The sequence below is a fragment of the Cupressus sempervirens genome, chromosome 8 (genome assembly GCF_028749045.1).
Source record: "Cupressus sempervirens isolate cs-2001-9-10 chromosome 8, ASM2874904v1, whole genome shotgun sequence".
NCBI classification, from domain to species: Eukaryota; Viridiplantae; Streptophyta; class Pinopsida; order Cupressales; family Cupressaceae; genus Cupressus; species Cupressus sempervirens.
Genome location: NC_143125.1, coordinates 186,851,159 through 186,875,926, shown reverse-complemented (window position 1 = coordinate 186,875,926; position 24,768 = coordinate 186,851,159).

The following is a 24,768-nucleotide window of genomic DNA, read 5'->3' as shown; positions in this document are numbered from 1 at the left end:
AGGCATGCAAAGATGATCATTGGATTCAAGCAATGAACGAGACACTTGACCAAATTGTGAAGAATGGGACATGGGAATTGGATACCAGGTCTAAACACAATAATGTTATAGGAACTAAATGGGTGCTTTGAAAGAAATTAAATAAGAAATATGAAGTTATGAGTTCAAAAATGGTAGATTGGTATGTAAAGGATATTCATAACAATAAGGAATAGACAATGAAGAGACATATGCCCTTGTAGCCATAATGGAAGCATTAGAATGTTTTTGGCATGTGTAGTAAGTAAGAAGTTCAAAGTTTATCAGATGGATATCAAAATATCATTTTTGAATGGAGAAATTGAAGAAGGGGTTTAAATTGACCATCCTAAATCATTTCCTTTGATAGAGGATATGGATATGGTATGTAGATTGAAGAAATTTCTCCTTGTGGTCTTAAGCAAGCACCTAGATCTTGGTATGCAAGATTGGATAATTTTTTGTCAAGGCTTGTATTTTCTAATTGTGTAATAGATAAACTTATATTTGGAAGAAATTGTGAATATTTTCTCTATTAGTGAGATATTTTTTGATGACATATATCTTTCGAGGTAATGATGAGTAAAGTCATAAGTTTTATAAAGAAATAAAGAATGAATTTGAGATGAGCATAATTGGTTAGATGAAGTTTTTCCTAGGTTTATAGATTGTACAAAATAATTATGATACTTTCATTTGAAAATCTAAGAATCTAAAAGACTTTGTGAAAATATTTTTCTTGAAAAGTTGTAAGACTATTGGCACACCAATGGTAGCTAGTCACAAGCTATCTAGAAAAGATGAGACACCTACAATTGAGTAGAAGAAGTATAGATCAATGATTAGAGGTTTGTATGATCTTACTCAAAATAAACTAGATATAGAAAATGCAATTGGGATTGTAGTAAGATTTAAAGATGTTCCTAAAGACCATCATTAAAAAACAATAAAGAGGATATTCTTATATTTGAGGGGAACATCTAATTATGGGATATAGTATTGCAACTCAAGAGATTTCACTTTATGTGCTTATACTAATGCAATTTGGTCAGGAAATATGCATGACATAAAAAGTAGTGGTCCAACATTTTTTCTAGGAGGAAGATTTGTTTATTGATCGTGCAAGGGCATCTTGAATCATAGGGCCCACACCATTTCAACTTTTTTGTGGTGTGCTCCAAGAGAGCCTTTGTAAGTAGAATAAGGGTCTGAGGACCAAGGTGTGTTAGCTAGGGTATTGGAAGTCACTAAATGTCCTTAGAAGATTCACTAAATAACCTTAAAATCAAGGCATTCCTTGAAATATAGAAATAATTGATCTAAGTTATAGGCCTCTAGCTTCAGAAAGGGTCCTTAGCATGAGAATACCAAGGAATAAATGAGTTAACAAGTAGGAGTTGTCACAAATTGCAAATAAGAAAAATTGCAAAAATTATTATGCAAGAAAAATGCTAATTTTCCTTTTAAATGCCAAGGAGGCTGATGGAAACCCTAAATATGAAGTACAAAGACCTAGGAGGACATATTTAAGCTTCCCAAACCCTAAAGTGGTTAGAAGTGAAGGTTATCTATATGGAAAACATGTTGTAGCATGAGATTTTCTTGTAAAAAGATCAAAAATTTGAGTATTGAAGGATTTTGACATTTTTTTTTTTTACTCTACTAGTTGGCATTATAGATAGGATTGATTAGAACATCTTTATTTAAGAAATTTTTTTTTGGTTATGTTTTGTTTCTTTGCTTTGTAAATATTTTCCTTTTTACCAATTTGTTGTCTTGTTATCAACAGTTTTCATTAAGAATGGTGTAATTCACTATCTCATTATAGGAACTATACACAATTTACTATACCTTGGAAAAAGAAAGGTCCCTCAAAATATTGTGAAGTATTTTTAAGCTCTTGCCCTAGGCAAGCTAGAGTATGCTTGACTAGGGAATAATGATGTTGTAGAGCTTATTTCTTCTAGGTTTGTGGAGATCTTTTGGACAATGAATTTGGAGGTTGAAAATGAGTGAGAGGAGGACCTTTGGATGGAAGGAAAAGGTTCCACCAATCCATTTAGACACTTTAAAAATCCAAACAACAAGTTGGTTTTATAAACCCTCAAAAACTCTCAAATTTAGCATAGGTATTGTACGACCATTCTAGGGTCTAAAACCTAGAAAATCTCAAAGTACTCACAATATGAATAGAGGTCTGTGAGGGCCATTTGTACTAGTTAGTGGAAAAAAATGGAGAAAATCCCTATTTTGTACAAGAAATAGGGCTAATTGGGGCTCTTCCTTGTAGCCCTATTTTGAGGAAAAATAGTGAAATCAATAAGAAACCTAACCATGGAGAGTTGTTTTGGCATAACAAAGAAGTGCACTAAAATATTTTATGACTCCTCCATGATCTTGCATGTTGTTTGTCTAGAATGGTCAAAAAGACCCAGTTTATTTGAAAGACCTTGTATACTCTCCATCTATAATGGGAGCTTCAAAGATAGCAAGAAGTGAAGTTTGATCAAGATAGTGAAATATGGTTTAGGATTGGGGGATATTTTCTTTAAAAGAATCCTATAAGTCCATGTGGTGATCTAGCAATACACCTTAACTCTTAGAGGAAAATAAGAAGCTTGAGCTAGTGATTGGTTCGTCCCTATTCTTCCCACCGAATGGTACTCGAGCCTGCAAAAGGTGTGGTAAAAAGAAAGTGCAAAGCAAGGTGAATGTTGTGACCTACTAAATCTAGTAGTTCTATCACAATGGTGAGAAATTCTAAATTGGCTAAAAAGGTAGAAGAACAAGAGAATAAAGTAGAAGAGCGAGAGGAAAACAACAGGTCTTTAAGAGAAAGATTGGCTTAAGTTGAACAGTTTTTGAGTGAGGTCCAAAACACAATAGATAAAGTCAAGGACAAGATGGATTAGAAAGAAGAGAAGGAAGCCAAAGAGAAAGATATTGAGTTAGAAGAAGAGGCCCCAACACCAGACCCTATTATATCAGAAGAGCCTTTCTTGATGGCACTAAAACAAATAAATAGTAAGGCCTTGGAAGGAAGTCCCTTATTCAGTGGAAAGATGGATCCAAACCTCATCATGGAATAAATTGAATGAATGGAGAACCACTTTGAATGTGATGGTGTCTCTAATGCTCAAAATGTCAATGTGGAAAAATCAAGGTTAACAAGCACTACTCTAACCTGGTGGAAGTTTGTTCAAAAAAAGGGAAAAAGGGGAAAAGTCCCATTACTACTTGGAAAGGAATGGTGGCTAAAATAAAACAAGCTTACATTCCCAAGGATTATAAAATATAGCTGCATAGGAGAAGACAAAATATTAGACAAAAAGAAATGGATGTGCACTCTTACACTGAAGATTCTCAAAAATTATGCTTAAGGACCAAGGTGGTAGAAGATGAAAGCATCGGGTTGGAAAGATAATTTGAATGTGATGGTGTCTTTGATGCTCAAAAATTAAATGTGGAAAAATCAAGGTTAAGAGGCACTACTCTAACTTGGTGGGAGTTTGTTCAAACAGAGAGGGCAAAAAAATGGAAAAGTCCCATTGCTACTTGGAAAGGAATGGTGGCTAAAATTAGAAAAGCTTAAGGATTATAAAATATAGCTACATAGAAGAAGACAAAATATTAGTTAAAAAGATATGGATGTGCACTCCTACACTGAAGAGTTCCAAAAATTATTCTTAAGGACCAAGGTGGTAGAAGATCAAAGCATTAGTTTGGAAAGATATTTGAACTGACTCAAGTGGTCTATCCAAGAAGACATGAGCCTTGTCACTCATAAAATAGTCCATCAATGCTATCAAATGGCTCTAAAGGTGGAAGAGAAAGGAAAAATAAAGCAAGATCATACCTCAAAAAATAGGGGAAGAGGTAGAGATGGTAGAGGACATAGGGGAAGCTATGGAGGTAGAAGCAATGAAGGAAGATCCCAATGTGAGTCCAAGTTAATTGAATAAAGTGGAGAAACTAGTCAAAGAGGTGGTTCAAGTAGAGGTTGAGGTTGAGGTAGATATCTAGGAGAAAGGGGACCATGTTACTTTGCTACAATGAAGTGTTGCCATTGTTAGCAACTTTGGCACCCTGCCTATATGTGTCCTAAAAAGGGATTAGCATCATAAGGAGAAAGGAAGATAGCATACACTCATGAAGATGCTTCAAGTCTAAAGTCACCTAAAATCCATTTGGATTCCAAAAATGGTGAGAACTTGATGACAAATAGGATCCTGATTAAAGTACCAATCAAATGAGAGCCAAAGCAAAGAAGATTACTCTTTAGAGTAAGATGTAGGATTATGGGGAAGTTTTAAAAAATTATCATAGACACAAGATCTACTGATAACATCATTTCAGAGGAAGCCATAGCTAAACTTCAGATTCCTAAAATACTCAGTAACAGTCCCTACAAGGTCACCTAACTAAACAAGGAGCAACATGTTTTGGTGAATGAGCAAGCATGGATTGAGTTCACCATAGGAGGATACAAAGACAAGATTCTATGTGATATTTTTCCCATGAATTCCTATCACCTATTATTAGGTAGACCATGCTAGTTTGATAGGAAAGCCATACACAATGGTGAGCTCAACTCGTACACCTTCAAGAAGGATGGGGTGAGTTATAAAACTCAGTTATTACTTAAATTTGATAAATAAGGAAGTATACCTAATGTGCTACTATTGAAGTGGAAAGAGTTCATGAAAACTCTTGATAAGGAAGGAGTGGGTTATTCTATTGTGGTTAAATGTAGGGAAGAAAGAGAGGATGAAAAGGAAAAAATACCTCATGACGTGCAACCAATTTTAGAAGAATTCAAGGACATTATATTAGATGGAACACTAGTAGTAATACCACTAGAAAGAGAAATCAACCATTAAATAGACTTGTTTTGGGGGGCATCTCTTCCAAACAAGGCACCTTACAAGCTAAATCCTAAACACAATGGGTTAGTTGCAAACTAAGTACAAGATTTGATGAATCAAGGGTTGATAAGGAAAATCATTAGCCCATTTGTTGTAACTATAATTTTGGCACCAAATAAAGGGAGAACATGGAGATTATGCATAGATTCCAGAGCCATAAGCAAGATCACAATCTAGTATAGGTTTCACATACCTAGGATTGAGGACTTAATGGATTTCTTAGGAGGGGCTAAGTACTACACCAAGATACACCTTAAAAGTGGTTATCATTAGATTAGAATAAAAGAGGGAGATAAATGGAAGGCAAATTTTAAAAAAATTGAAGGACTCTATGAATGGCTAGTTATGTGGTTTAGCCTTTCCAATGCTCCAAGTACATTCATAAGGCTTATGAATAAGGTGTTGATAGACTTCACAAACAATTTTGTGGTAGTCTATTAAGATGATATACTTATTTTCAGCATGAGTAAAGATGAGCACTTAGAGCATATTAGAATTGTATTGTCTAAGTTGAAAGATTAACACCTAACCATCAATATATACAAGTGTGATTTCATGAAGTAGGAACTAGTCTATTTAGGATTTTTTCTATCTCAAGGAGATCTTAAAATGGATGTAGTAATATTGACTTGGCCAACTACCAAAAATGCCAGTGAAGTGAAGAGTTCCATGGCCTAGCTCAATACTATAGAAAGTTCACCAGGAACTTCAGTGGGATATGTGCTTCCATGATGGATACTATCAAGGGTGGAATAAAGACGAATTTTATGTGGACACTAGTAGAGAAAAGGGATTTGAAACATTGAAGAAAGAGGTAGCTACTAAGCCTATTCTAAGGTTGCCTACTTTTCATAAACCTTTTGCTGTAGAACGTGATGTTGGTAATATAGCTGTCGAAGGAGTGTTAAGTCAAAGAAATAAACTGCTGGCTTTCTTTAATGAAAAGCTAAATACAACAAAACAAAAGTACTCTTCTTATGATTTGGAGATTTATGCACTTGTTCAATCCCTTATAAAGTGGATGCATTATCTCTTTCCCAAGGAGCTTGTAGTGTTCACTGATAACCAAGCTTTGAATTTTGTCCACTCACAAGATAAACTAAGCCATAAACATGTCAAGTGGGTGGATTATCTATAGTCTTATACCTTCACCACAAAGGACAAGAAGGGGTAGATCAATGAGGTAGCTGATGCTTTTAGTAGGAGGCTACTTACTGTCCAAGAAATCCAAGTAAGGAGTATAGGGTTAAATAATTTTAAAGAACTCTACCAAAATAATAGATATTTTGTAGCATCATACAAGGTGTGTTAAGAGCACCTAAATCACTTTCATGGTGAGTTTTACAAACTATACATTCCATAATAGATTACTCTTCAATGGTTGACAACTATGTGTGCCAAAAGGTTCCATGAGGGGGAACCTCATTCAAGAAAATAACAATAGAAGTTTGAGTGGCCATTTTGGCTTGAATAAGACCTTTGAATTGGTTCAAAGGTACTACTATTGGCCTAAAATGAAAAGAGATGTCAAATATTATGTTGAGAAATGCATCATATGTCAAAGAGAAAAGAGGACTTCTACAAATGTGGGTCTTTATCAACATCTCCCAATACCAAGTAGACCATGGGAATGTATATAGATTTTTTGGTTGGCTGACCTCAAAAAAAGAGTGGTTTTGATAGCATCTATGTAGTAGTGGATAGATTTAGCAAAATGAGTCATTTTATTACATGTAAGGTCACTTATGATGCAAGTCATATTGCCTATTTTTTTTCATAGAAGTTGTAGAGATTCATGGTTTGCCAACTAGCGTTGTATCTAACAGCAATAGAAAATTTGTGGGATATTTTTGGAGATCCTTATGACAAAGGCTAGGTACCAATATATCTTTCAGTTCAGCCTACCATCCTGAAACTAATGCTTAGATTGAAGTGGTCATCAAGATAATTGGAAAATTATTAAGATTCTTAACCAAGGAGTATGGTTTGACATGGGATTTGGTCTTTCACCAAGAAAGGTTTGCTTATAATGATAGCATTAATAGAACAAAGATCAAGAGTCCCTTTGAGATTGTACATGGGATACATCCTATGGATGTATGTGAATTGAGAAACCTAGGTGGTCAAATACCTAATAGTGGTTATGCCAAAGGTTTTAGTGAATCTATGAAGGAAGTGCATGAACAAGTAAAATAGTCCCTCATTGATAACACCAAGAAGATTAAGGAAAAAGTTGACCTCAGAAAGAAAGAAGTACAGTTTGGTCTAGGGGACTTAGTCATGGTTCACCTAAACAAAGCAACAATGGACAAGGGAACCTCAACAAAGATGAAAATGATAAGAATTGGACCATGTCCTATATTGGCCAAGAATGGGCAAAATGCTTACAAGGTTGGGTTTCTAGCTAGCTATTCATCCCATCTTTAAGTGGAAAACTTAATTAGGCATAAAGGCCCTTTTACTGAGGTGGATCAACATATGGAGGAAGCTCAAAAGGATGGTCAATCAATAGCTTTACCTCCTAATCCCAAGATTCAAGTAGAGAGGATATTGGATTCTTGTATTCATACCAAGACCAAACATCACACATATAATGATCACCTTGTCAAGTGGCAAGGAAAAATAGACTCAGAGGCTACATGGATCCATTAGAATTAGTTCAAGCTTTAGGGTATAGATCTCCAACTTTTTTCTTTGGAGGGGACTTAGCTTCTTTGGTGGGGAGTATGGTGTCAGAGCATCTTAAAACATAGGGCCCTCACCATTTAAATTTTTTTTTGTTGTGCTCCAAGACAAACTTTTTAGGTAAAATAAAGGTTTGAGGACCTAGGTGTGTTAGCTAGGGTATTGGAAGTCATTAAATGTCCATAGAAGAGTCACTAAATAACCATAAAATTAAGGAATTCCTTTCCATAGAGAAATAAAAAATCTAAGGTATAGGACTCTATCTTAGGGAAGGTTCCTTAGCATGAAAATACCAAGGAATAGCCAATTCAACAAGTTGGAGTTGTCACAAATTGCAAATAAGAAAAATTGTAAAATTTATTATGCAAGAAATATTGTAATTTTGAAAATTTACACAGAAAATGTTGATATTCCTTTTAAACACCAAGGAGGTCAATGAAAATTCTAAACATGAATAAGAAAGACCTAGGAGGACAATTTTAAGCTTCCCAAACCCTAAAGTGGTTATAAGTGAAGGTTATCTATATGGACAACATGTTGTAGCATGATATTTGCTTGTAAAAAGACTAAAAATATGAGTTTTGAAGGCTTTTTAACATTGTTTATATGTAATTTACTAGCTGTAATTGTAGATAGGATTGATTGGAATATATTTGGTTACACAAGGTTTTTTTGGTTGTGTGTTGTTTCTTTGTTTTGTAAATCTTTTCCTTTTTTACTAGTTTATTATCTTGTTATCAACAGTTTGCATTAAGAATGGTGTAACTCACTATCCCACCATAGGACCTATATGGAATCTTGGGGATAGTGACAGTACACAATGTACTATACATTGGCAAAAGAAAGGTCCCTCAAAATCTTGGGAAGCATTTTTAAGCTCTTTCCCTAGGTGAGCTAGAGCATGCCTGACTAGGGAATAATGGTGTTGCAAAGCTTATTTCTTGTAGGTTTGTGGAGATCTTTTGGAATGTGAATGTAGAGGTTGAAATAGAGTGAGAGTAGGTCCTTTGGGTGGAATTAAAAGGTTCAACCAATCCATTTAGACACTTGACAAAGAGAAACAACAAGTTGGTCTTATAAACCCTCAAAAATCCTCAAATTCAACAACAATATTGTATGACCATTCTTGGATTTAAAATGTAGAAAATTTTGAAGTACTTAAAATATGAATAGAGGTCCATGAAGGCCATTTGTACTAGTTAGTGGAAGAGATTGGAGAAAATCCCTATTTTTTCGGAGAAATAGGGCTAATTGGGGCTCTTCGTTGTAGCTCTATTTTGAGGAAAAAGGGTGAAATCGGTAAGAAACCTAACTATAGAGAGTTGTTTTGGCATAATAAAGAAGTGAATTTCAAGGTTTTATAACTCCTCCATGATCTTACAAGTTGGTTTAATAGTGTAGACACCTAAATTTGATTACACTGCTTTGGTAATCTAATTTAGCCATCTCTAAAGGCATCATTAATTAAATTCTTATTTAATTAATCCTTTGCCATCCCTAGTTGATTAATTTAATTAATCATCTATAGTACTAATTGATAAATCAAATAATCTATTATTTATCAATTAAATCCTATTCTTCTATCTAATTCTAAAAATCCCCATTTATTAAAATAAATCTATTTGATAAATGAAATCCTAAAATTCAAAAACCCCTAACCTATCTCTAATCCTCCATTTAGCCTAATCCACCCCATCCACCCATACTAACCAAGCTTAGCCACTAACTCACCCACCCTCATTAATGCCATCCACTTTCACATCTCTAACATTCCTAATCTAATCCTAAACCCAAGCCTAATCCACCCCCTAATGTTGTCACATTCCTTAAACAAGTTTAAGACTTTCCTAATCCAAACCAAAGTCTCCCCTCAAAAATCCCAACCACCAAGTCATGAGTGCTCTTACAAAACATAAAAGACTCTTACAAGCCCACTCATGACTCTTACACCCATCTTCCACACTCTTCCCTCTTCCACACTCATTCCTCTTACATCCCTCTTACATACTCAACCCCACTCATCATGCCTTTAACCAACCCTTTACCCTACCCTCTCACACTCATCCTCCTTGTGACAAGTGTCACCTTCCCATTGGTGCTAAACAAGCACAATCCATGTGCTCTCCTTTGAGTGCATCCTATCCCTCCTTAAGCCTTCATCCATCCTTGCATCTAAGCCCTCCATCCCTCTACCCCTTAGCCTATAAATTGAATCCCATCCCAAGCCATTTCATCAACAATCTTTGAGCTAAAGTTACCATGCTATTTTGAGAACCAAAGCCATCAATCTTACCCTTATAATGCCAAATTGAGAGCTCACAAAGCTACCAATTTTCCATTACCCATCTCCATTGAAGCAGCTTTTGAGCATCTTCAGCATACATCCACAGCAAAAGGACACATCTACAGAATCAAGAAAGCATGGAGTGTTTTCTGTTGTGAAGTTTGCACTTCTTGTTTGCTTTATTTGTCTAAGCATATATGTGAATTTAGTTTTTGGTTTGTGAATTTTTACTTTATTTGTTAATGTTCTTTGCATACTAAATCGTGTTCTACAAATATAATGGTCATAAAGACCTAGTTTAGTTAGAATACCTTGTATACTCTCCATCTAGAATGGGAGCCTGGTAGATAGCAAGAAGTGAAGTTTGATCAAGATAGTGGAATAGGGTTTAAGATTGGAGGATATTTTCATGAAAAATAATCCTATATGTCCATGTGGTGTTCTAGCAAGACACCTTATATCTTAGAGGCATACAAGAAGCATGAGCCAGTGATTGGTTCATCCATGTTCTCCCTATAAATTGGCTAGGTAAGAAACAAGATTGTATTTCATAGAGTATAGATAAAGTAGATTACATAGAACTAACAAATAATCATAATTAAATCATCTCAATGAAGAAGGTGTTGAAGAATATTGGGATAGAATTTTTAGATCTTGTTATCATACATTGTAATAACACAAGTACAGTGAGTATGTCTAAGAATCTTGTGTTGCATTCTAAGCCTAAGAATATATCTATTAAGTATCATGTCTTGAGGGTAAAAGTGGTAACAAAAGAAATCATATTGGAGTATGTGAATATAAAAGATTAGATTTTGGATATCTTTAGAAAGGCTTTTCCTAAAGATACATTTGTGTATTTGAGAGGTATGCTTGATATTATGCCCCTTCCTACTTCCAAGTAGATGATGCAAAGATTGTATCAATCCATTGGTATAGAGAACTATGGTTTGGCTAGACAGAATGATGATGCTTTGTGTATGGAGGAGTACCTTAGATGACTTAAGTCATCCAGGAGTCTTGGTATTTGTTCTTGAATAGTCTCTTTTGGACACTTGAGATGGTTGAAAATTTGGTCAAGATGATTGATTTGAATGGGGGAGAGAATGCATGAAAAGCATCCCCTAAGTATGAATTTAGAGAGAAGTGTGCATGAAAATTCCTAAGTAATATGGTGGAAGATATTTCATAGCACTATGTATTGGGAGAAGATTCTATAATGTAGGATAAATTAATGTATGGGTGAGTGATGAGATCTCATATGAGAGGAGAAGCTAAGAGTTGTTCAGTGTGTAAATAAGTAATGTGAGTAGAAATAGTTGTAGAAAAAAATAATGTTGAAGAGAATTTCATATTTTATTTATGAACAAGATTCAAAATGAAGATAACAATAGTTGCAACAACTGAATGTTGTTTTGGTATTCTTGGAACTAGTATCTTTTTCATATGTGTTGCCATCAATGACAAAGGGGGATATTTTTAGCATGAGTGTTGATGGTATTCCTTTGGTAGAGCATCCTAAGTATTGGAGAGCATGTAGCATGATTCACATTTTCCATTCATGATTGTGTTTTTCATTGATGACAAGATAGTATGGTTTTTGTGAAGATTAACAACATACAAGACAAAGATCAAGGTCATATGGATAGGGGTTTGATGTTTATGTAAAGTGTGGTTAATGAGATATTATACAATATGTCCTAATGAAAAGGATACATTCACACAAAGTAATTCAAAGATAGAGACAGAATCAAGATATGTGAAATTATAAAGTGACAGAGAATAGTCTGCTTTTGACATTGGTGAGTGTGCAAGGTTTTGAGTTGTACATATGATATGTTGTTTAGATTGTGAGCTAATAGTGTTGCGTGATTGTGAAATAATTAACTATCTTAATGTGGTCCTATTATAATTAACTCAAAAAGCCACAAGGACAATTCAATGAATTTTTTAGAGGAATTGGTATAAAGGAAAGTATTTTCCTTGATTGAGTACAATAAATTTTATGTAGCAAGTGTGAACAAGGAATAGTATTTTGTAAATATCAATAAATGATCCAAAAGATTATTCAATGTGAAGTTGGTGCTTTGGTATCAAGATTAAAATGGGTTGGATTTTGGTTCATAGGACATAGGAAGAGGAAGCTAAAGTACTATTCATTTTTATTATTTTGCAAAGAATAATATAGAGATCATTTGCATAGTAGTTTCATTTGTCTTGTGCACAAAGCTATTTGGATAGTGGGCCCATATAACTTCTCCAACTTATAATATGGTTGGAATAACTTCTAACATGGTTGGATTCTGCTAACAAGGATTCAAAATCTCCTCATAGGGAGTGATATGTATTGAATGTGTTCATTGACACTTAATAAGGTCTATACTCTAACATGGATCATTTATATCAGTACATCATTTTGTGGGTACCATTCTTGTGTGGACTTTACCTCTAATTGAGGGTTTCCATAGTTAACATATTTGGATTTATTGTGTATGAGTAGCTTGTGATGGTTGCTAATTATATTTCTCAAATGGTTTACCAATAATAAGGTTGGTGGACTATATTGGTGGACTATATATTCTAATAGAGAAAAGATTTTAGTTCAAGAAAAATATTTTTTTTAGGAGAAGAGTTCATTTATATATCATCTGATAACTAAAGCTTGAAACTTTGACAAAGCACTCATAGTAAATATTTTTGTGAGATTTATGATCTAATTGGTATGTAGGTGCCTGATCTATCTTCAAATTTGTTGTAAGGATGAATTAGCTCCCCTTTCTTAATTTGAAATTGCTTATTTTGACCTCTAATTCCTACAAAACAACTTAATTTAGCTTTCCATAGTGACAACATGCTATTAAAAAATAATTCTCTCCCTCCTATGAGAGAAATTGCTACCCACATTTGGATTAAAAAATTGCATTGTTTATTGGAAGCGATTTGCATTATAATTCTGAATCAATTTTAGTGCCACAATTTGGTAATGTTTACAAATATCTTTGCATATGGATGATCAATGTTAGATATTTGCAAAGTCTATTTTCTTATTTTTTGACTCAAAACCCACTATGAAGAACAATGTTTGGGAGGCTAGAATGATATGCTCCAACTATAAATGCTGATGTTATTGATATTTCTTGAGTAGGAGAGCATCATATATTGTCTAGTGTGGAGTCTACTCAAGCCCCAAGTGGGAGATTGTTAGTTTGTGGTGTGGGAAGTATTGTACATACTCCATAATTTATCGGTGTGGTTTAGGGTTGGTTTGGGCCGCAAGTGAAGATTTTGGGGGTACTAGCCCCAAAAACAACCATGGCCAATAGATCACAATTGTTAGGGGTTTACGAGCATACCCACGAGATATTTTTTTGGGCTATTTTATCAACATTTATTGGGAAGGAATGTTGTAACTAATTTTAGCTATAAAGAGACAAAAATACTTGTATAAAATAGCTTGGGGTTAGGGATTTCATATGGTGTGATGGAATAATTGCTTCTTGTGGGAATATTGAGTTGTAAGGAAATATGGATTGTAATTAGGTTGTATTAACTAGACAATAATAATATTGGACTCACTATTTGGTGGGCATAGCCTAGGGACTGGGTGAACCACATTAAATCTTGGTGTCTTGTATTCTCTTCTTTGTGATTTATTATTTTCTGATATTGGTTATATTTGGATTTAATTTTTATTTCTATTGGTGGTTAATTGTAACAAGTGGTATCAAAGAAAGAATTTTTTTGATTTATCCTCTGCTATAAAGTCTCACTGTTGAGTGGGAGTCTAATAGTTGAGTGGAAGTAATGACAAAGGTGTTGGTCAAATTAATAGTACCGACAAATGAGTGTCAACGCACCTAACCATTTTCACTATGTATGCCAAGTACACAATAGATGCCAAGCCAAAATTTTAATAGGTGACGAGTCATAGTTAGTGCCAAGATGATTATAGTGTAATATGTGTTGAATGATCTAGGAATTATTCATGTGTTGAGTAATAGAATCATTCAGATGTCGAGCAACTTAGAATAACATATACCAAGTGATATAGGTTACAATAGGTGCCGAAAAAACTAGGAAACATAGTTGATACTGAGCAATCTAGAAATAGTATGTGCCAAGCATCATTAATACTTAATGTGCTAAGAAATGTAGGATCTGCATAAGAGTTTGTACTTGCACAAACAAAGATGTAATCTATTTTCAGAGCTGACTTAGAGAAATTTCTAAGGAGAAGAAAGATAAGGATGATTCATTTGTATTCCCTATTAAATTTGCATGCAACCAATCAGAAAAATGGTGAAGGCATGCAACCAATGAGAAAAATGCAAAATATGAGTAGGTATTTGAGATTCAATTTGGATTATAGATCCATACCTAGCCCTAAGTCTTCACATTCTTTATAAGGAGGATGAATGCACCTTTGAATGGATGGAAGAAAAATAGAGAAAAGGGGAGATTATAGTGAAACTTCAGTGTGAATAGGAAAAGACTTAGTGGAAGGGATAACATTTATCTAGTTCATTAGAATATAATAGAAGACATATTCAAAAGATTAGATCAAGCAACGATCATAAGAGAAAGAGTAGATCAAGTGCCTGAACCTAGCAATTCTAGATTGCATTAAATCAGGTCAAATGTTGTAATACTCTCTCATAATTGTATTAGAAGTTGAAATCCTATGGTGATAGGTTAGCTTAACAACTAGGTAGGAGAGCCTTTAGAGAAGGACAAGAAAATCCTATGTATTAAGTAGGTTTAATAGCCTTCATGTAAATCCTTTAACAAGGTGACACTTCATGTAAAGTGTTTCTAAATCCTTTCAACAACTCACATTTAATAGTGTGTTGTTGATGGGGACACAACCCAAGCACAGAATGGACACAACAGGAAAAGGAAAATTGTATTAACTGGGAAAATAAGCTAATACATTCAGTATAGAGAAAATAGACTTCAAAACATGCCCTACGGGCTTACAATAGCACAAAACTAGAGATAATTTTTCTTTTTGGTACCTCCTCTCAATTTCCACTCCAAACTGCCTTTTACAATGCCAAAAATGTCCTTAAATAGACCCCGGAGGGTTAAGGACTAGGAGTAAATTCTACAAAATGCTAGTAGGCATCCACTCACCAAGTAAAAGACTCCATAAGCCACGTTAGAAGTTGGTGAAAATCTAGAAGAATCCAAAAATGGTAACCAAACTTTTGGGAGGCATAACTTTTGAACCGTAGCTCCGATTGACTAATCGTTTACATTTCCAAAAAGATCTCAAAGAATTCTATAGCCATATGGACAAGCTTCACTCATTCCCCATTTTTTGGCCCTTTTGAGGTCATTTAATGCCCCTAACCTGACTTTGAAGCATTCTTAGGAGGTCTCCAAAAATTGAAAAACTGCGATAACTTTCAAACCGTGGGGCCTTTTGACCTGATTCTTTTTTTGGAATGCTCTAAATTGCAATTACATTCATCTAGCCAATTTACACCTCCTAGTTCACCAAAATGATGGCTCAATTACATACTCCATTTTTGGCATTTACACGTATCCCAAGGTGTTCAAAAACTCTATCCTAGAACACTGATAGTTGAACTATGAGAGTTATAACCTTTATTAGACCCAAATGGGTATCCAAAAATGAAAACACATGAAACAGAAACTAATTCTAAGTACCTTTTTGTTTTGGGTGACATAGGATTGCCCTTATACCTCTGGATGCACCATCATCATGATACTCTATTAAGTCTGGAATTTTGAAAATAGGAGAAATGTGAATACCATCTGGAAACTCCACCTCATATGCATTTCCTGAGTCATGTTTCTTCAAATTTTTGCAAGGTCCAAATTTCTTCATTTTCAGCTTGTTGTAAGTACCGGCTAGAAATCTTTCTTTTTGTAAGTGTACCATGACTAGATCCCCTACTTGGAATTCCTTATGTCTTCTCCTTTGATCAGCCCTAGCTTTATACTCTTGATTCATCTTGCTAATGTGTGCTTGAACCTCCTCATGTAGATGCTTGATATGTTCAACAAATTCTTCAAATTTAACACTTGTCCTTTCCCCTTGCTCTATCTTCCTCAATTCTGGCGTAGTCCTTGGGCTACTTCCATATACAATGTGGAATGGTGATCTACCAATACTCCTATTTACAGAGTTATTGTAAGAAAACTCATCTCGTGGTAGAATCAAATCCCACCCCTTGGGCTTATCCCCATTAAACATCTCAGCAAATTGCCTAGACTTCTGTTTACCACTTCTGTTTGGTCGTTAGTCTGTGGGTGATGTGTGGAACTGAATTTCAAGTTTGTTTTCAAATTTTTCCACAATGTTCTCCAGAAATACCCCACAAATTTAGTGTCTCTGTTAGAAACTATACTCCTTGGGAGACCATGTAGTCTTACCACTTCTCTGAAAAATGAGTTTGGAATATGGATAGCATCATGAGTTTTGTGGCTTGGAATGAAATGTGCCATTTTGGAGAACCTATCAACCACCACAAATACTGAGTCATTACCCCTTGGTGTCCTCAGCAATCCAAGAACAAAATCCATACTTATGTCCTCCCATGGCTTTGATGGAACAGGCAATGGCTGATATATCCAATATTGTGGCTAAATCCCTTGGCAACTTGACAAACCTGGCAACTCTGTATAAACTTCTTCACATCTTGTGAAATCTAAGGCAAAAAATAATGTTCTCTAAGAATGGTAATGGTCTTATCTCAACCAAAATTTCCTGCCATCCCTCCACTGTGTTTCTCTTTAATCAAATTTTCCCTCATGGAACTCCTTGGAATACACAATTGGCTACCCTTGAATAACATACCATCCTGAATCAGATAGTCTAACCACCTAGTTCTATCTACAACAAAAGGCTCTTTACAAGCTTTCCACGTTTTAGCAAAATCAAGATCTTCGGAGTACAAATTCTTGAGTTCATCAAACCCAACTACTTCAACCTACATTACTGTAAGCAACAACTGTCTCCTGCTTAGTGCATCTGCAACCCTATTAGATTTTCTACTTCTATGTTTCAACACAAATTTATAGCTCTACAAGAACTCTACCCACTTCATATGCCTTTGATTGAATTTACCTTGGCTATTTAGGTATTGTAATGCCTGGTGATCAGTACACAAAACAAATTCCTTTGGCAATAAATAATGCCTCCATTTCTTTAAGGCCTGAACTATTACATAGAACTCTTGATCATAAACATAATACTTCTTCTTTGCATCATTCAATTTTTCACTAAAATATGCAATAGGCTTACCTTCTTGGCTCAATATAGCCCCAATAGCACTGCCACTAGAATCACAATCCACCTGGAACACCTTTCTAAAATTTGGAAGTTCCAACATAGGTTGTTTTTTCACCTTCTTCTTCAGCAATTCAAAACTTCTCATAGCTACTGCAGTCCATTTGAACTCTTTTCTATCCCCTCTTATTGTGTCAGTTAGGGGTGCACATATGCCACTTAAATTCTTAATAAACTTCCTATAAAAACTACCCAAACCATGAAATGATCTTACCTCAGTAGCAGACCTTGGAGTAGGCCATTCCAAGATGGCTTTTTCATTCTCTAGATCCATTTTGAGACCTTCAAGTGATATAACAAACTCCAAATAGACTAACTCCCTTTTTGCAAAGATACACTTCTTCAAATTAATTAACAATTTCTCTTCCCTTAACTTTTCAAGGACACTACAAATATGTAATAAATGTTCTTCCAAAGTGTTGCTGAAAATTAAAATATTATCCAAATAGAAAATAACAAATTTTCCCAAGAACTTCTTAAGTACCTCATTCATAAGCCACATGAAGGTGCTTGGGGCATTCGTCAATCCAAAGGGCATGACTAACCACTCATAAAGACCCTCCTTGGTCTTGAAGGTTGTTTTCCACTCATCTCCTTCTCGAATCCATATCTGGTGTTAACCACTCTTGAGATCCATCTTTGTGAAGTACTGAGCTCCACTCAAGCAGTCTATAAGATCATCCATTCTTGGCAAAGGAAACTGATATTTGATGGTTATCCTATTTATAGCTTGAGTGTCTGTACACATCCTCCACTCTCCATCCTTCTTTGGTGCTAATACTACAGGTACTGCACATGGAATCAAGCTCTCCCAAATCAAGCCATTCCTCAATAGCTCATGAAACTTTCTATTTAGCTCCTCTATTTCAGTAGGAGTCATCTTGTGAGCAGCCTTGTTAGGAAAACCAGCTCCTGGAATTAGATCTATCTGATGATTGATTTGCCTTACTAGTGGCAATCCTTCTGGAACATTATCAGAGATAATATCTCCAAACTCACCTAGTAAATCTGAAACTTCAAGTGGTATTTCACTACTACCTTCTTTATCTTTCCTAGGAATCAAAGCATAGCACATATGTTGATGTTTCATTCCATCTAAAAAATTTCTTCCATCAACAAGACAAATCCTAGCACTGCTACATACCTTTTCACCTTCCATTTTCATGGGCTTTAGTTTGTGGCAAACTCCATCCTTGTTAGAGAGTATGTGTTTGCATGACCATCATGTACTGCATGTCTATGAAATTGCCATGGTCTACCCAACAATAGATGGTAAACATCCATTGGAATAACATCACAAAGAACTTCATCATGGTAACTCCCAATTTTAAATTTCATGAGACATTGTTCACTTACTAGGACCTTATGATCATCTTTCACCCAAACAATCCAATAGGGCTAGGGATGTTTCTCCCTCTTGAGCTTCAGCTTAGAGACCATCTCCTCTAACACCAAGTTGTCAGTGCTACCACCATCAATGATCACATCACAACATTTTTCCTCACATTTGCACCTGGTATGAAACAAACTCCTCATTTTTCCTGGTTCAATCTTACCACTTAATAGGACCCTTTCATTTACCAAGGTATCTCCTCTTTCTACATCCTCTAAATGTGATGACTGTGCATCCTCATCCACATGAGAAACCCTAGCATGACCCTCAGCTCTCCTATCTGTCCTTCCTTATCATTGAGGGCATTCAAAGGCATGATGACCTTCTTCATTACAATGTAAATAGGTACCATGGAAGCCTCCTCTTCCTTGTCCATGTCCCCTACCTCTTCCTCTCTGATTTCCACAAGTCTTGATAACAGGAGCGGTTGAAACCCTTTGGTTCTTGCTAGTACCCACATCTTCATTTTTCTTTTGGGTTTCATTTCAACCTCCAGATGACCTATCACTTCCCCTTCCTCCTTGACCACACCCTCTTTGTCTCCCTTCAAACCTCTTATTTAGCTTCTCTTCAACTTGTAAGGCAAACTGGTATGCCTCTTCAATGCTGGTCATTCTTACTAGACTTAATTCCTCCTGGATGCTAGGTTGCAACCCACTGATATAATGAGCAACCTTCTCCTTATTTTCTTTTGTATGCCCTACTCTAATCAAAATTTGATAAAACTCGTCTATATATTCTTGGACTAATCTTCCTTCTTGCTTTAGCCCATGCATCTTCTTAAACAAATCAAGCTTGTAGTCCACAAGAATGAACTGCTTCTTTAATTTGTCCACCATGTGATCCCACCTTGTGATCTTCTCCTTTCCTTTTCTGTTTCTTTTCAATTGAACCTCTTGCCATTAGATTTTGGCATGGACTTTTAGTTTGGCCTTTGCAAACTTAACCCTATCTAGGTCCTTGATATCCTCATACTCAAAGTATTCTTCCAATTCATTGATCCAGTTGATCAACTCATCTAGTTTCAGATTTCCTGAAAATACACCCACATCAATTGTAGGTCTTTTCCCAAATTTAGTAATGGCCCAAAAAAGCCTTTCCTCTACCTAATTCAAAACTTCCTCGTAAAATTCCCCTTCTGGTCCAATTCCTTCTTCTTCATTATTATCCTCACTATCGTCACCTGCGGCAACATTTGTTCCTCTACAGAGCTCCTCCTGCAATGCTTATACCTACCTTTAGAGGGCTCTTACCTCCTCAAGATTAATAGTTCCAGCCCTTCCACCATGCTCTCTTCATGGAGGCATCTTCTTAACTCAAACCCACAACCACATAGTCTTAGTGCAAACTGCCTCACAGTCGGTGCTCTGTCTACACACTTAGGAAAACTAGCTCTGATATCACTTGATGCGGACACAACCCAAGCATAGAATGGACACAACAGGAAAAAGGGAAATTGTATTAACTGTGAAAATAAGCTAGTACATTTAGTACAAAGAAAATATACTTCAAAACATGCCCTAAGGGCTTACAATAGCACAAAACTAGAGATAATTTCTCCTTTTGGTACCTCCTCTCAATTTCCACTCTGAACTACATTTTACAATGCCAAAAATGTCCTTAAATAGAGCCCGAATGGTTAAGGACTAGGAATACATTCTAGAAAGTGCTATTAGGCATCCATCGACCAAGTATAAGGCTCCAAAAGCCGCGTTAGAAGTTGGTGCAAATCAAGAAGAATCCAAAAATGGTAACTGATCTTTTGGGAGGCATAACTTTTGAACTGTAGCTCCGATTGATGAACCGTTTACATTTTTGGAAAGCTCTCAAAGTGCGCTATAGCCCTATGGAAAAGCTTCACTTGTTCCACATTTTTCAGCCCTTTATGAGGTCATTTAATTCCCATAACCTAACTTTGAAGCATTCTTAGGAGGTCTCCAAAAATTCAAAAACTGTGATAACTTTCAAACCGTGGGGCCTTTTGACCTGATTCTTTTTTTGGAATACTCTAAATTGCAATTACATTCATCTAGCTAGTTTACACCTCCTAGTTCACCAAAATGATGGCTCAATTACATACTCTTTTTTTTGGCATTTATACGTATCCCAAGGTGTTCAAATACTCTATCCTAGAACACTGATAGTGGAACTGTGAGAGTTGGAACCTTTATTTGACCTAAATGGGTATCCAAAAATGAAAACACATGAAATAGAAAATAAGTCCAAGTACTCTTTTTTTTGGGTGACACAGGATTGCCCTTATACCTCTAGATGCTCCTGCATCAGTTGTAGCCTTTAACATGGCAAGCCTTTGATAGTACAAACCATTAGAAGTGGTTGAATTCAGTGTTGTAGTAATTTTTTTGGGTGTCATCCCCTCCCCAATTTTACCTACTTATTCTTGGAGGGTTTTTGGGTCACCAAAATCTCTTGTGTTGTGTGTTGATGCATGCTCTCATTTTATGCTTATTTACTTTGATTCATGTTAATTTTAGTTATATGTTATAAAGGGTTTGAAAGGATAACAATTGGTTACTTCTGATTGCCCCCCCCTCTCCCCCTACTCAAAAGTACTCTTCCCATTTGAATATTTCAACAAAAGGAGGGTAAGATATAAAGGTTGAAAATTTCAAAGGGCATAACATTTAGTTATGAAAAATGCAAATGGAGGACTATAATTATAAAAAGGATATATGGAAGCTATTAGAAGGAAAATCCAAGAAAGGGGGAACTATGATAGATGGGAACTAAGAAATTTTAAATAGAAAGGCTATTGGAAGCATTTGATTATGCCTTGTAGCATTGATTAAATTTAATATTACAAAAATGAATATGATGGAAGAGTTGATGCAAACCCTAGCAAAGTTGTATGAAAAGCCCTTCACTTCAAATAAAGTATTTCTCATGGAGTGTTTATTTAATATTAAGATGTAGAAAGGTGGATATGTTCAAGATCATTTAAATGAGTTTAATATAATTACTAGTCAGTTATATTTATTGAATGTCAACTTTGATTAAGAAATTAGAGCTCTCTTAATTTTGTGTTCATTTCCTAAAAGATGGAAATGCTTGGTAATGGCTATGAGTAATTATGTTTCTAGATCTAATACCCTAAACTTTGATGATGTGATTGGTGTTATTCTAAGTGAGAAAACTTGTTAGAATCTATTAGGTGGATCTACATCAGGAAGTGCTTTGAACACACAAAGTAGAGACTAAACATCTAGGAGAGGAACTAATTCTAGAAATCATGGGAAATCAAGAGAAAAGTCAAAGCGAAAGAGGTTAACAAGAGATATTGTTGGACTTGAAAGAAAAATGAAGAAACATTAATAAAAATTATTATTATTTATTAGCACCAATTTGGATGTAATTTATTTTTCTATCTATGTTTAATCCTAAGATCATGTCACTAAGATGGAATGTTTATTGGTGCTGTCAAAAAAGAACTCAGCCCAACATGCAGGTTTGGCCTATAGTATGCTCAATTTGAATATTATGCCACCTAGAGGCTACATGGGTTGCCAAAACATGTCTTCAAAAACCATTGAGTCACTTCATCAATGGAGGAGCTTGGGGTGAGATCACTTACAAACACCCATGGTCATGTAATGTTCATGGATTTATGGATCTCAATAGATATGTAGTACTAATGTCAATCTATCAATATTTATAAGAAGAGATATGTAGCTAGTTAATGTGATCACTTACTGGTAATGATGGTATGTATCTAAGAGATTCCTATTTGATCAAGGATGAGAAATGTTGGACCAATTTACTATTTGATGAGAATGGAAGCTAGCAAGAGTAGGGGCAAAACAAAATGCTACTATCTCAGTTTTGAGGGGCAACAAGCCAATCTAGAAGGAAGATGCACTTATCGTGCTCTAAAGACTAATATGATATATTAATGTCTTTTATGGTAACATATTGCCTATAATATTTTAGCTAATGATTAATAACATTTCATATCTTCGAAGTAGTTCATTGATGTTTTAAATAAGATGTGGTATAGTTAATAGGCCAAGGTAATTAATGCTCAATATTTAGATCAAATTAACTAGGATTTAATACCTGATATATATTTTGATGAATTTTGATGAATTAGGTTAGTAATTAAAAAAATATATATCAGAGTATATTTTGATGAATTGTGTCGATAATATGGTTAACCTAATTTTGATTTATTCTAATTGTCATGTCCCGCCCAGACCATCATAGCACTATTGACATTTTGTTTCTTTTGGACTTTGATAGTTAGACTCTAGATGACACATTATTACCCACTATGGACATTGATATTTTGATCCTTAGACTATTTGATTTCATGTTATGTTATTGGGACATTGATACCTATATCATTAGGCTATATGATGATTCCTTATGATGTTACTAGGACACTAATATTCTAAGTAGTTTTTATGATGTTATTCAGATATGCTTACTTACCTTCTTGATGATCCATATGTCATGATTAAAGCTTATGTTATAGTCAAGTGAATGTTTGATTTTTGAATTGTGGTCTCCATATGGTGCTAGATTATCATGTCTTAGCATATTTAGAGTAACATTAAGAATTAATGTATCATTTGAATAAACTAGAATTGTATACTTATATTATATTTGATGCATTGCTTAAGGTAGATTAATTCCATAATTTTCTGTAAGAATAAATGATCATAATGTTTTACTATCTAGATTAGAGAATTGCTATAAATGTGAAGTGTGTAATGTGATATGAATGGAAATACATATTTCATATTAGTTATGTTATTCATTGATGATAGAATCTATGTGATTTATATTTACGTTATCATTTTATCACCTTATTCTTGGACTACTGATATTTGCAATAAGTGTGTAGGAAAGAAGCCCATGGATTTATGGAGAACCTTGCTAGGTGTTTGGAAAAACCAAGGTTAACCCTAAGGAGGGTATAACCTTTTTACCCTTGTATTTTATTTGTAAAACTAATTTGTGTGTATTATTGTGATTCTATAAAAGTAAATTTGTTTTTTTTGATGGCTTGCCAAGTGTGTTGTGTGTATTGTGGTGTCACTTGACACATGTTCTCCTTTGTAGCATGCTTAGTGGGATGGTAGGTGGTCGAGTGAACCAAGGAGTGGTTTGGTAGGATTTCTTTTCCCTAGGTGTATTTATGGGTCCAAGAGGGATTCTTTCCATGCTAGGTCGAATGCACACCTTTTGTGAATTTCTAGGAGGTTTACACCATCCCTAGGGGTAGTTTGAGGTCTTATTTTAAAGCCCATATGATATACCTAGGGGGTAGGGGCATTTTTAAGTATTATAAGCTTCCCTAAGCATTGAAAACAAAACCCAAAAATTGTGGATTTCCAAGTTGGCCGAATTTGGAAACTTAAGCATCAAAAGAAAACATTCTTTAGGGAGAGTTGGTTGGAGAGTTCTTGGGGGGAGAATTTTTGGATAGATCTGGAAAAAGAATCTAAGTGGGGTAAATTTTGGAAAAGAAAAAAAAAACAAGGAGAAGAAGATAGCTTAGGGGGAGGATTGCTGGTAAAGAAAAAAAAGAGAGGGAGCTCAAATTTGCTTGGAAACCAGGTTGGTAACCTTATGTACCCTTGCTATGAAAGTTTGTTGTTAAGTAGATTATTTTTATTGTGTTATGCATGTGAGTTTTCTGTAATGTAGTTGTAATATGGTGTGTTGTAATGTTGTGTTGTGTAAGGTTGAGGGATCATGTTTCAGTTTTGGTGTATGTGTGTATTGTGATTTACTTTGTGTTGTGAATTCATATGTTCTTGTTGCAGTTTTCTGTTTTGGGTGTGACAAGGTGAGTCTCATCTCTTTGGAGGGAAAGAGAGCCTTGTGAGGGTAAGGGGTGGATAGGGAATGTGTTGGGTGAGAGTCTCTCCTAGAGTAGGAGACGGATGCCATGTGGGTGTTATGGGCCCCATATGCCACCTTGCTGGAGTTATAAGTATTGTAAAGATGCCATGTGAGGGCATGTATGTGGTGTTGGGTTGCCTTGTGAAGGCATGTGTATAAAGTGTACAACCTAATGAAGGCATAGTTGCAGGTGGAGTCTCCTCAACATTCATTTTCCACTCTTACCCCTTGAGATGGATCTGCATGTGATCCTAAGTGGTCTACCTTGGTTGGGAAT